Source organism: Ochlerotatus camptorhynchus, unplaced genomic scaffold, assembly GCF_037179485.1.
Source record: "Ochlerotatus camptorhynchus isolate MF236.1 unplaced genomic scaffold, CSIRO-AGI_Acam_v1.1 ptg000055l, whole genome shotgun sequence".
NCBI classification, from domain to species: domain Eukaryota; kingdom Metazoa; phylum Arthropoda; class Insecta; order Diptera; family Culicidae; genus Ochlerotatus; species Ochlerotatus camptorhynchus.
In genome coordinates this window covers 3,459,831-3,472,115 of record NW_027040545.1, presented here as the reverse complement: position 1 = coordinate 3,472,115, position 12,285 = coordinate 3,459,831, and the positions used below count along the sequence as shown (strand labels likewise).

Below are 12,285 nucleotides of genomic sequence, written 5' to 3'. Positions count from 1 at the left end.
CATAACAAAGTAAGGCCACTTTCACGGTTAGGTGTAACACCATTTGAAATGCTAGTGGGTTGGAAGTTCCGAGGCACGTTTCCTAGCCTCTGGAGTACCAATTCACCGGAAATATTAGATCGATCTGACATAAGGGATAAAGATGCAGCTTCAAAACTAGAGAGCAAGTTATATGCAGACACACGAAGAGGAGCAAAATGTTCGGACATTGTCGTCGGTGATAGAGTGCTTATTGCGCAGCAAAAAAAGCACAAATCAGACCCAACATTTTCAGCGGACAGGTAAACTTTTACTACTGCCAAAATATTTTCAGTTAGATATATTATTGTTTTTTTACAACAGGTTTACTGTTATTGCCAGAGACGGTGCCAAGGTGGTTGTGCAAAGTGATCGAGGCGTTCAGTACTCCCGGAACGTTCAGGATATTAAGAAAGTGCCAGCACAAATGATAGCGGAGACCAAGAAGCCGGAAGATGACCAGGGTGGAGAAAACGAAATTCGTTCGACATTACAAGATGAAAATGTGGACGATATCCAAGACAGCTCTACGATAAGACCACAGAGAACCATAAAGAAACCCAATAGATTTAAGGATATGGTTCTGTTTTCAATTTTCGAGTGAAGAGTAGGAGAAAGGGGTATTGTAGAGGTGTGATGTCAAATACTAATTCGTAAATAACTGATTCAGAATAAATATTATAGTTTGACTTATACGAATTGATTTATTCGGAGTTGTAATAATCACTCATCAATCTGAATAAGAAATTCCTTATTTCCCTGATTCTATGTTCGAAGGCACTACAAAAAAAGACGTTTGGAAGAGTAAATAGTCGAGGTTTTCCGCATCCAGCAATCGTATATAAAGCGGTTGTCTTCGAGTCGGCATTCATTCTATTATCGGACGGTGAAGCGAACGGTATTCGCTTGACAGAACAGCAGCAGCTCCGGGGTCGAGGTTTCCCCCATCCAGCGATCGTATAAAGGCGGTTGCCTTCTAGTCGGGATTCATTCCACTATCGGACGGTGAAGCGAACGGTATTCGCTTGACAGAACAGCAGCAGCTCCGGGGTCGAGGTTTCCCCCATCCAGCGATCGTATAAAGGCGGTTGCCTTCTAGTCGGGATTCATTCCACTATCGGACGGTGAAGCGAACGGTATTCGCTTGACAGAACAGCAGCAGCTCCGGGGTCGAGGTTTCCCCCATGCAGCGATCGTATAAATGCGGTTGCCTTCTAGTCGGGATTCATTCCACTATCGGACGGTGAAGCGAACGGTATTCGCTTGACAGAACAGCAGCAGCTCCGGGGTCGAGGTTTCCCCCATCCAGCGATCGTATAAGGCGGTTGCCTTCGAATCGGCAGCAAATTTCCCCGCCCCAAGCGAACGGTTTTTGAAGAGTTAACGTTCGACTTGGTGGTTCGGATTTCACACTCGGACGGCGTGACGCACGGCGGCCACCTGGCAAAGCAGCATCAGCATCATTGGGATTGACATACATTCAACGACAATACGAAGAACGGATCGCGATGGAACACCAGCAAGACCACGTATTCGTCAGAGCACACGGCTCCACGACCAAAAATCACGACACATAGCATGCAATCTTACCTGCTTATTCAAAGGCATCTGTACAAGTTCGGAATGGAAAACTCTTACCCTTATGGCGGTAAGCTCCAATTCGACACCAAAGCAGCCCGACATTCGTAATCGGGATATCATTATTATTATTATTATTATTATTATTATAGTCCATCTGACTTGATAGTCTCAATGAAACACTTAAATCTAAATGTAGTCACTCATTAAAAATTAAAAATTGGCCAACAGCAAACGATGACGAAACCTGGAGGCATTGATGTCAAAGTCAAATAGGTCAGAGGCTTCGTTGAATTGATGAATCATGGCGACAAAGGAGCTGTTTGCAGCATAGTTGGTTGCATGTACTACTTCATGTAGCAAGGTTCTCGGACGGAGTGTTCGGGCAGGAGCATACAGATTAATTTTGGCTAGTAACTCAGGAACATCATATTCTGCGAGTAAAACTTTAGCAACGAATACGACCTGCGATATGTTTCGTCGCTTAGCAAGAGTATCCAAACCCAGTAAACGACAGCGGTCAGCATACGGTGGTAAAATCAGCGGGTCCCTCCATGGAAGATAGCGCAGTGCGTATCTGACGAATTTGCGTTGAACAGCTTCGAATCGTCCACTTCATACAGCTTGGTAGGGATTCCAGACAACACACGCGAATTCCAGTAGTGAGCGTACCAATGAACAGTAAAGGGCTTTAAAACACAGAGGATCACGAAATTCCTTAGATATCTTGAACATGAATCCAAGCTGTCGATTAGCTTTGTCGATCGTGGTTGAGAAGTGGCGAGTGTATGTGAGCTTTTCATCCAACATGACACCGAGGTCTTTAACGTGATCGACACGTTGAACTACAGTTCCAGCAACGTTATAATCAAACAAAATGGCAGTCCTAGTTCGACGGAAACTAATTACGCAGCACTTTGAGACGCACAGGACCATAAAATTACGTTCACACCAATCATTAAAGATTTCAAGAAGGTTTTGTAGTTCTAAACAGTCTGCATAGCCTCGAACGACTAGATAAATCTTCAAGTCACCGGCAAAAAACAATTTACCTCCACGTAGTAGAATAAACGTTACATCGTTCACAAATAAAGAGAAGAGCATTGATCCCAAAGTCCTCCCCTGTGGAACTCCTGATCTGTTCGAAAACAGTACAGCTTTAAGATCAGTGTAGATGGCATCCACTTGAAGTTTCTTGCATACATTTTCCATACAGAACGACGTAAAGCTGACGAGATTAGTTTCCACGGAGCGGCCAGGAAAGAAACCATGTTGACATGTACTTATGTAATGCTTGCAGGAAGCAAACAATCTCTCATTTATCAGCGACTCAAATAACTTAGATTCAACCCCAAGCGAGGTAATCCCACGGTAGTTTTCCACATTGCGTTTGTCTCTTTTCTTGAAAACAGGGAACAGTAGACCGTTTCCATAGTGCGGGAAATTTCAGTTGACGAAGTGACAGGTTGAAGAGCAAGGACAACGGAACAGCTAAGACATCGGAGCATTTTTTTAGAACTGCAGATGGAATAACACTCGGACCTGGTGAAAATGATGATTTTGTTTTACTCATCACAGAGAGAACCATTTGTACATCTACGGCAAAAACATCCATGTTTACGACGTCGGTTGGCACATCACGGACGGCTCGCTCAATTTCTGCTTGCGATGGGGAGTCATTCGAGAAGACGCTTAAGAAGTGCCTAGCAAATAGGCTGCATTTGTCCTCAGTTGTCAATGCTACGTCATTGCCGAGAAACATTTTTGACGGCAGTCCAGTTTCCTTCCTCTTCGTAAAAATCCGAGAATAATTAAATTGCCGATTGGAGCTTTATTGGAGTAGTTTGAAGATCTTCCAACAGATGACGTTCTCTGAGCTTCCTTGTGCCTTTTCTTGGACATCACCAGAGTTTCGAAAACCTCCACCTTAGACTTTCTTGACATTTCCAAACTTTCTGGAATATCAAAACCAAGCTTGCAAATACTCATTTCGCTACAAAAAATGTTTTTCGAAACTATTCAATCATTAGATGTTATGATGTTATGTTGTACTTGTATGTTACAAAAAGAGGTTGTAAAGTATGTTCTTTGCAGCGATTTAAGTTATGAAAAACAATTTATGAAAACCGCTGATTGTGACTCTCTGAAAGTGAAATTTACAGCTTTTATAAACACATACTTTAGAAACTCTTCTTGTAACTTACAATTACAAAATACCATCATAGCATCTTATGATTACAATTCCGTTCCGAAAGAAAACATTTTTACAGCAAAACGAGTATTTGCAACCTGGTTTTGATACTACACACTTTCATTTTTTATAAAATCCCAATATTTTAAACTGTACAAATTGTTTTATGTTTCTGAAAGTAGATTAAAACGCACTTCAGCAAATATATAGCTGAGTGATCTTCAAGTGATCTAAAATGAGAACGTGGAAATATAAAACAATATTTCTTTGAAAAAGTTGCTTGAAATTATCTCAGCTTCAACCTTTTTTGTTTGTTTTCTTGATTTGTTTTCCGTATCGAGTATTAATGCTACCGACGCCAGGGAGGCAGCTCCCACACCTCAACCCATCAACTCATGGACCGGGAACCATCGGCTTAACTTCCCTTCCGAAGGAAGACGTTATCAGAGATTTTATGCCTCAAAAAATCCTGACGACGCCGACTGGGATACCCAGGTCCTTCGCAGTGAGAGGCAGTTACCTGCCCTCCAATTCAGTGAGGGTTGGGGTTCGTTCTGCCAGGTTGGTCGAGGTAGATATCATGTGTTATTAAGTGATGACATTGGACATTGTTATGGCAATTCTTTTTAAAAGGTGTGTTTCACATTTCACCACATGTAGTTCCAAAGAATCTGAATGAAATATGGCGTTTGCGAAGATCACTTGAAGATACGGTATGACGGAACATTGATACTATTTGTATAAAACACAATAAATGCTTCCAGAAATTAATTCAGATAACATATTGAAAATTAACACATCAGTAAAAAAATTTAATGTTGCGTATGAAATCGTATTAAATTTAAATGTTCCCTCATTTCACATCCGTTGAACCATTCTGAACCGAGGGGGGACTCTATCTACGATGCAGAAAAAATTGTGTATTGCTGTGGTTAGCTGCGCACACGCTTAGTAGATAAAAAGAAGATTGATGATGATTGTGAAGATTTCTTGTAAAAACGATGCAAGTAGATGGGAGGAATGAAAGAAGATTTTTCGAAGATTGATTCGCTAGTGTAAGATTTGTTGACCATCTAGAATTGAGATTTAAATGTGTCGCCCCCCTTGTTCTAAACGGCCGTTGTGGTTATATCACAGCATTGCTAATAATGTATACATCTATATCTTTTCCGGTCCATGGAGCAAAGTATAAGTGAAAGAAGAACTGCAAAATGGAGCACATGCGATGCGACAATGGAGTGATGCTCGTTAAGAAAATACCGGAGATGGGCACTGTCCATTTTCCGCTCTGGTGTTACGGTTTTGTAAGACGCAACTACCCGAGCAAAGAATGAAAACAAAATTTGATATTTTGATATAAACTTTCATGATAACATATTTTGCCGAGAGGGCGACTCTATCTAAGATGCTGGAAAAAAAAAAATTGTTTGCTGTTGTGAGATACGCGCACGCTAAGTAGATAGTAAAAAAGATTGATGAAGATTTTAAAGATTTCCTGCAAAAAGGTGGAAAGCAATGTGAGTAGATGGCTTAAGATGCAAGAGATGAAACAAGATTTTTCGTGTATTGATGTGTGAGATTTTTCAACCATCCAAAATTGAGATTTAGATGTGTCGCACATCCAGTATTTTGCCAACCGTGTGGTCGAGTTAACAGTAATGATAACAAAAATGAGATCTAAATGGTATATGAAGGTTGTTAAAAAGATAACAAATTTAGCTTACTTGATAACAAATCAATGTATACATGGGTTTTTGTATTGTTATTTTCGTTAATTTAAACAAAATAAGTAATCAATATGTAATTATTACTATGGCAGAAAACAACACAAACACATAACAAAATTTATTATTATTTTAAAATTTGTAGTAAACCGCGATATTAAATTTTTATGCCAAATTTAGTAATTGGAGAAATTCAATTCAAAAGTAGTTTCATATTAACAATAAATAAAGTTTTATTTTCAGGATTATGAGTATTGAATTGTTCATTAACAAAGCAGTAAGAGTTCTGCATTATCTTCTTCTTCTTCTTCACATTTCAAGCTTATTGCATATCGCATATTAGCTTATTGCGTGCTCTCAACTTAGTGTTCTAGATGCACTTTCACAGTTATTAATTGAGAGCTTTCGATGCCTGTACCATTTTTGCATTGGTATAATTGTGTGTCAAGTCCAATCATACTTCTATGCCCAGGGAAGTCGAGAAATTTTCCAACCCGAAAAATTCCTAGACCGGACCGGGAATCGAACCCAGCCACCTCCAGCATGGTCTTGCTTTGTAGATGCACCTTTACCGACTGAGCTAAGGGAGGCCCCATTGCATTATATCCTCATTAATATTGTATTAGAATTCACTGCATTGCATAAATATACTTGAAATTTTTAGGTACCTAGTTTATTTTTACTTAAAACGAAATAAAGACTGAAAAAGTAGCTGATAAATTTGATTGCTTTTTTATTTATTTGTTTGTCGTCAATCAGTGTAGACTGTGTTACAATAAATGCCTAAAGTGTTAATTTTTACAAATTTTTCTTTGTTATATCAAATATCATGTTTTACTATCAATTAAATTTTTAAAAACATCAACATATAAACTCATCCTCGATAAAAAAAAAATATGAAAAATGTTATCAACATGATTTCAAAAACATAATTTGAAATAATTTTGATAATATTTTGATATCCGATCATACAAAGATAATGCGTATCAAAATAGTGTGGAAAACATCATAAATAACATGGGCGACTTTCAGGAGACTAGAAGAGACTAGCAGCAATGCAGAGAAGGACAACGTGTTCACAAATAGGCACAAAAATTGGACAGAAGAGTGAAGAAACAGCGAAAGTTGGTGAGACCGTTTACAATTTTAAATTGGCTCACTACTTGACTATCCTATTGGTCCCAAGCAAATCGATTAACGGACCCCATTCTAGTCGAAATTCTATGTTTGTTTTGATTTGCTATGAAAGTTTGACAGATAAAATGAGGGGTTCGCGGATTTTCCTATGTTTCTAGGAGTGCATCGATTAGCTTGGAACCGAAGAGAGTACCAGAGCTGAGCCAAATAGTTGAGCACATTTTCTTCGGGACCTTCTTGTCTTAGAGTTACCTCTATGGTATGTGGTTCTTAGAATTTTGTAAAAATTGGTATTTTCGTTCCTTATCGCAAAATATTAGACCCGTTTTTTATTTTGTTATAACGGTGGTCCAAAATAGTCAAAGCCGACTTTTTTTTCGAAAATTCATAACTTTTGAACCACTGATTCAAAGATAAAAATAAGAATGAAAGACTATTAAAAATATTTTTTAGGAAAAAAAATAATGATATTAAAAATTGGAATTCTGTATTGAAATACACTATGGTTTTCATGGGCGTAATATGTTTTTATATTTTTTTGAAGTTATCAAGTTTTGGGTTTTCGCTCAATACTCCTATGCGACTAGACTACCATGCGTATCCATTGAGTCCCGATGAATGTGTGCGTCTTATAGTACGTTCAGACTACAGAGTTATAACATGTTATAGCGCTATCTTGATGGTGGTTTCTGTGTTGCAATTAGTTGACAACCGTTATAACAAGTTATAACACTCCAGTCTGGACAGCGTTTTAGTGGAATACCTGTATAAAGAGAAAGAGAAGGATCTATCTTATTTACTTATCATCGAAAGATACGCGTATTTCGTCTACAATGTGCAGACTTCTTCAGTGTGTTGTACTAATAGTCGTTTATTAGTACAAGACACTGAAGAAGTCTGCACATTTTAGACGAAATACTCGTATCTGTCAAGGATAAGCAAATAAGGTAGTAGAATTAAATCGAATTTACGCATCCTTCTCTCTGTCTCCATTGATTTATAACGACTGTAATAGATAGATGTCATGAATTTGACACATTAGAACACCTTAGTCACCTTTTACAAAACTATTTTTCTCGTCATGCCCTTCTTCATCTCCTACACTGAAAAAAGTTTTCATATAGTTTCCATTGGGAACGCACATGATATTTTTCCAATAACAAATTTAATGATTTTTATCTGAAATTCACATAACATTCACATGATCACATGAATTCTATGTGATAAATCACATAAACTTCGTTGGACACATAAGGTTCATGTGATTTCGTGGTGCGATTGGAAGATTTCCGTAAACGCTCGACGTAGATGTCGCCACTGCATGATGATGATAATGTTGACAGACTGCATATAAAATTCGTGAAAATTAGCGTTGAATCATAATTTTCATCAAGCCTGTGTAAAATCCTTCCAATATAACATTCGAATTTAAGAAGAAAACGTTTTTACGATCAGACTGATGTGCATCTTTGACTTTTCCAGTTGAGCTTTCATTAGATATTTTCATTTCATTTCGCGGCTCCATCAATGCTGCATCGTAAATATGATGTAAACAGAAGTAAATTGCTCAATTACTCAAAATAAAGATGATTTGTCATGTTGTTATCACTTTCAAAACCATCCGGCACCATTTTATAGTATGGTGCGTGTTGAGTAAAGCAAGTTCCGTTGCGTTTTCCGTCGAAAATTGTGAGTATCAATATGTTTGCTTAGAAAAGGCCAAAATGAACATTTATTGAATATTGGCGTCCTATACAACCAATTCTCTATTACCACCAGCATGATACAACCTTTCCTAAGTAAATTCACTTAATTTCCACTGTCATCTTAGTGGAAATCGCACATATTCACAATTTTCCGAAAAATGCAGCTGCGCAGGAGGTAACCTCTCCCTGTGGGTGCAAACTTGTTATGCATTATTTTCCATGAAAACATCTCCGATCCATACCGAAACAATAACAATTAGTTTTCAAACACATTTTCTTACACGATTCAAGCAAAAGTTTCCACGGGAAATTATTAGTTTTTCTTTATGGACCGATTTGCCCCAAAAATCGTCTGTTTTACTTTGAAAATTTGGAAACTATCCTCCTTCTAGTAGTTCTCACTTCGAAATGTAGGAGGCGGAAGCTTGGAAAAGTTTCACTGCAAGACGCCAATTCCCAATTGGCGTCTTGCAGTGAAACTTTTCCAAGCTTTCGCCACCTACATTTCGAAGTGAGAACTACTAGAAGGAGGATAGTTTCCAATTTTTCCAAGTAAAACAGACGCTTTTTTGGGCAAATTGGTCCATAAAGAAAAACTAATAATTTCCCGTGGAAACTTTTGCTTGAATCGTGTGTTATTATTTTGATATGGATCGGAGATGTTTTCATGGCAAATTATGCATAACAAGTTTGCACCCACAGGGAGAGGTTACCTCCTGCGCAGCTGCATTTTTCAGAAAATGGTAAATATGTGCGATTTTCACTAAGATGAAAGTGGAAATTAAGTGAATTTACTTAGGAAAGGTTGTATCATGCTGGTGGTAATAGAGAATTGGTTGTATAGGACGCCAATATTCAATAAATGTTCATTTTGGCCTTTTTTAAGCAAACATATTGATACTCACAATTTTCGAAGGAAAACGCACCGGAACTTGATTTACTCAACACGCACCATACTATAAAATGGTGCTAGATGGTCTTCAAAGTGATAACAAGATGACAAATCATCTTTATTTTGAGTAATTGTGCAATTTACTTCTGTTTACCACCATATTTACGATGCAGCATTGATGGAGCCATGAAATGAAATGAATATACCTGCAAAAGTCAAAGATGCACATCAGCCGGATCGTAAAAACGTTTTCTTCTTCAATTCGAATGTTATATTGGAAGGATTTCACGCAGGCTCGATGAAAATTATGATTTAATGCTAATTTTCACGAATTTTATATGCAGTCTGTCAACATTATCATCATCATGCAGGGGTGACATCTGCGTTGAGCTTTTGCGGCAATCTTCCAATTATTAGATCACAATATGAAAGTTATGTGAAATTCTAATGGATATTTTCCATCGGAAATGTGATTTATGTTTTGGATGTATGCATGAAGTCGTGGTAAACAAAGACTGCAAAGAATTCAGAGAAAACATAAGCGCTTGTTGTATTATATTCGCTCCCTGCGCCGCACGGAGTGTACCGCTCATTGTTTGAATCGCTTTCTCACAGATTAGTTGGAAGAGAGTGTGCGAAGTAAATGGGAGAACCACGCACACTCTTTGTCGAGTGTTGTGAGATACATGCACAAAGTAAAGAACCTGAATTTACAAAGAGACGACATGTCAAAATTGGAACAATCGATTGTGTGTCAAAGTCATAGGAAAAGTCATTCCAATCGAGCAGAAGACCTGTCAAATGGATAAGATGTCGCCTCTTTATAAATTCAGGCTCTTTAGCACAAAGTTGCACAAACAATCGATCAATCGGAAATCGAAATGAAAAAGATCACTCTTCCAACGATTGATCCAAGATCGCCCAATCCTAAATTGAGCTTTTTTCATCAGCACTAAATTGAGCTTTTTTCATCAGTACTGAATAAAGCCCTACAGTAAAAGTATGGACGCCTGTCAAAATTTGTTCCAATCGAACCTTCAAAATGCACTGCTTTGCTCGATTGGAACCATTGGAACAGCTTTTTTTCAGTTTTGTGGTGACAGTCGTCCATACTTTTACTGTAGGGCTTTAGTACTGAACGGTGGTCTTTGTTTCGTTTTTAATTTCTGGTGCAGTCAATTATTTACGGAAATGGCCAAAGCGATCGATCCGAAATTCGCAAGTTTAGTCAAGGATTTGGAGTGTGGAATCTGTTATCAAGATGTTAACGATGCACGGCTGTGCCCACATTGTTCCAAGATTTTCTGTGAAAAGTGCATTTATGTGTGGTTCAATACTTCCAGGAACTGTCCGAACTGTCGAACACCCATTGCGAGCAATTCGCTGATGAAGGGCCGTTCGATTGATTCAATAATGGGATCCATAAAACAACTGCTTGCTGGCTTGGACATTTCCAGTAAAGACCATTGCAGTAAGCATGCGAATCAACAGCTTTCCATGTTTTGCTACGCTTGCATGGATAGCATTTGCGCAAAGTGTTTCTTTTCCAAGGAACACGCTGAGCATAAGGGAGATGTCGTACCGTTGGGTAAGTGGCATTAGAATATTTGGTTGGACAATCTCACAATTCATATTTTTTACATAAATGGAGAATACTACTTCCTGTATGTTTTAATTGTATATGCCCAAATAGTAGCAAATATGTTAGACTGCTAAAGTTTAATGTAGCGAGTTCAAGTTGACGTTCCAGTATTACGGGCCAGCTAGTCACTATTCTGCGTCAGTCAGTTTTGCGTGTTAATGAAATGGAAGTGGCCCATAATTGTGGTTGACGCATAAATACTGGGGTTGTATCTTTCACATTTATTTGTCTTCTTCTTAAGATGAAGCATTCATGACTTACCAGCATAAGTTGAAGACGGCCATAGATGGGGTTAACGAACGCAAAGAACATATCAAAAAGGTTTTGAGTAAGTTGCAGGATGAGGAGCGTCGATTCAAAAATGACATGGAGTTAATCGACGATTTACAAAAAGAATCAGAAGGCCTGGTTGCCGGTGAAGCAAAGTAAGTATTTACATAATTTAGTGAAGTTAAATTAAATCATTTTTTAATCGATTTTTTTCGTAGTCCGTTAACGATGAAGAAAATTGTGGAAACTGAACGATTAATAACGGAATTGCCAGATACATCAGAATATATTCCTCAGTGGTAGTAATCAAAGTTAACACGATCAAAGTAGAATAATTCCATAAGTACAAGCATTTTTATTGTTTTGCAGCATTCCAAGCCCAGGGTCAACTATACCAAACAAAATAAGCTTTGAGATAAACTTTCAAGCCCTGGATGAATTTGAATGGAGGCTTACGATCGATAAGAACCCTAATACAAAGACTGAACGTTGGTTTGCTTGCATGATTCGAGGAGTGCCTGGCGTGTATTCTGTTATATTCGGGGATCAACCTAAGCAAGACATATCTTTCGAGCTCAATGAAAAGAAGTGTATCGGAGTTGTTAATGTGGACAATCACAATAATACACAGACCACATATCAATACTCTCAGAACAGGAGTAGTGTGGTAAATCGGCACAGCAGTGGTATAGTAATTATGAACAAAGCAAATAATAAAAAATATGTTTGCATAAATTTACATTATATGCTGCAAGTTGAACAAAAGCTCATGAATCAATAAAATTGACTTTTTTCGAAAATTTAGAACGATTTGTTTGGCGACAAAAAGGAGAAAACTACAAATTTTAGACAATATTATTCCACCATTTAAGGAAATCGATGATTTTAAGAGCTTTTAAGCTACTCCTTCTTCTTCTTCGCATTCCAAGCTTATTGCATATCGCATATTAGTTTATTACGTGCTCTCAACTTAGTGTTCTAGATGCACTTCCACAGTGATTAATTGAGAGCTTTCGATGCCTGTACCATTTTTGCATTAGTATAATTGTGTGGCAAGTACAATCACACTCTATGCCAAGGGAAGTCGACAAATTTTCCGACTCGGAAAATTCCTAGACCGGATCGGG

General features: G+C 38.0%; 1 long non-coding RNA gene across 1 annotated transcript; it reads left to right on the top strand.

Moving 5' to 3' along the window:
- The first annotated feature begins 11,233 nt into the window (after positions 1–11,233).
- On the top strand, positions 11,234–11,919 carry LOC135717316 (uncharacterized). The gene is made up of 3 exons (XR_010520312.1): positions 11,234–11,313; positions 11,377–11,457; positions 11,528–11,919. It is a non-coding gene; the product is annotated as an uncharacterized LOC135717316 (long non-coding RNA).
- Positions 11,920–12,285: the final 366 nt, after the last annotated feature.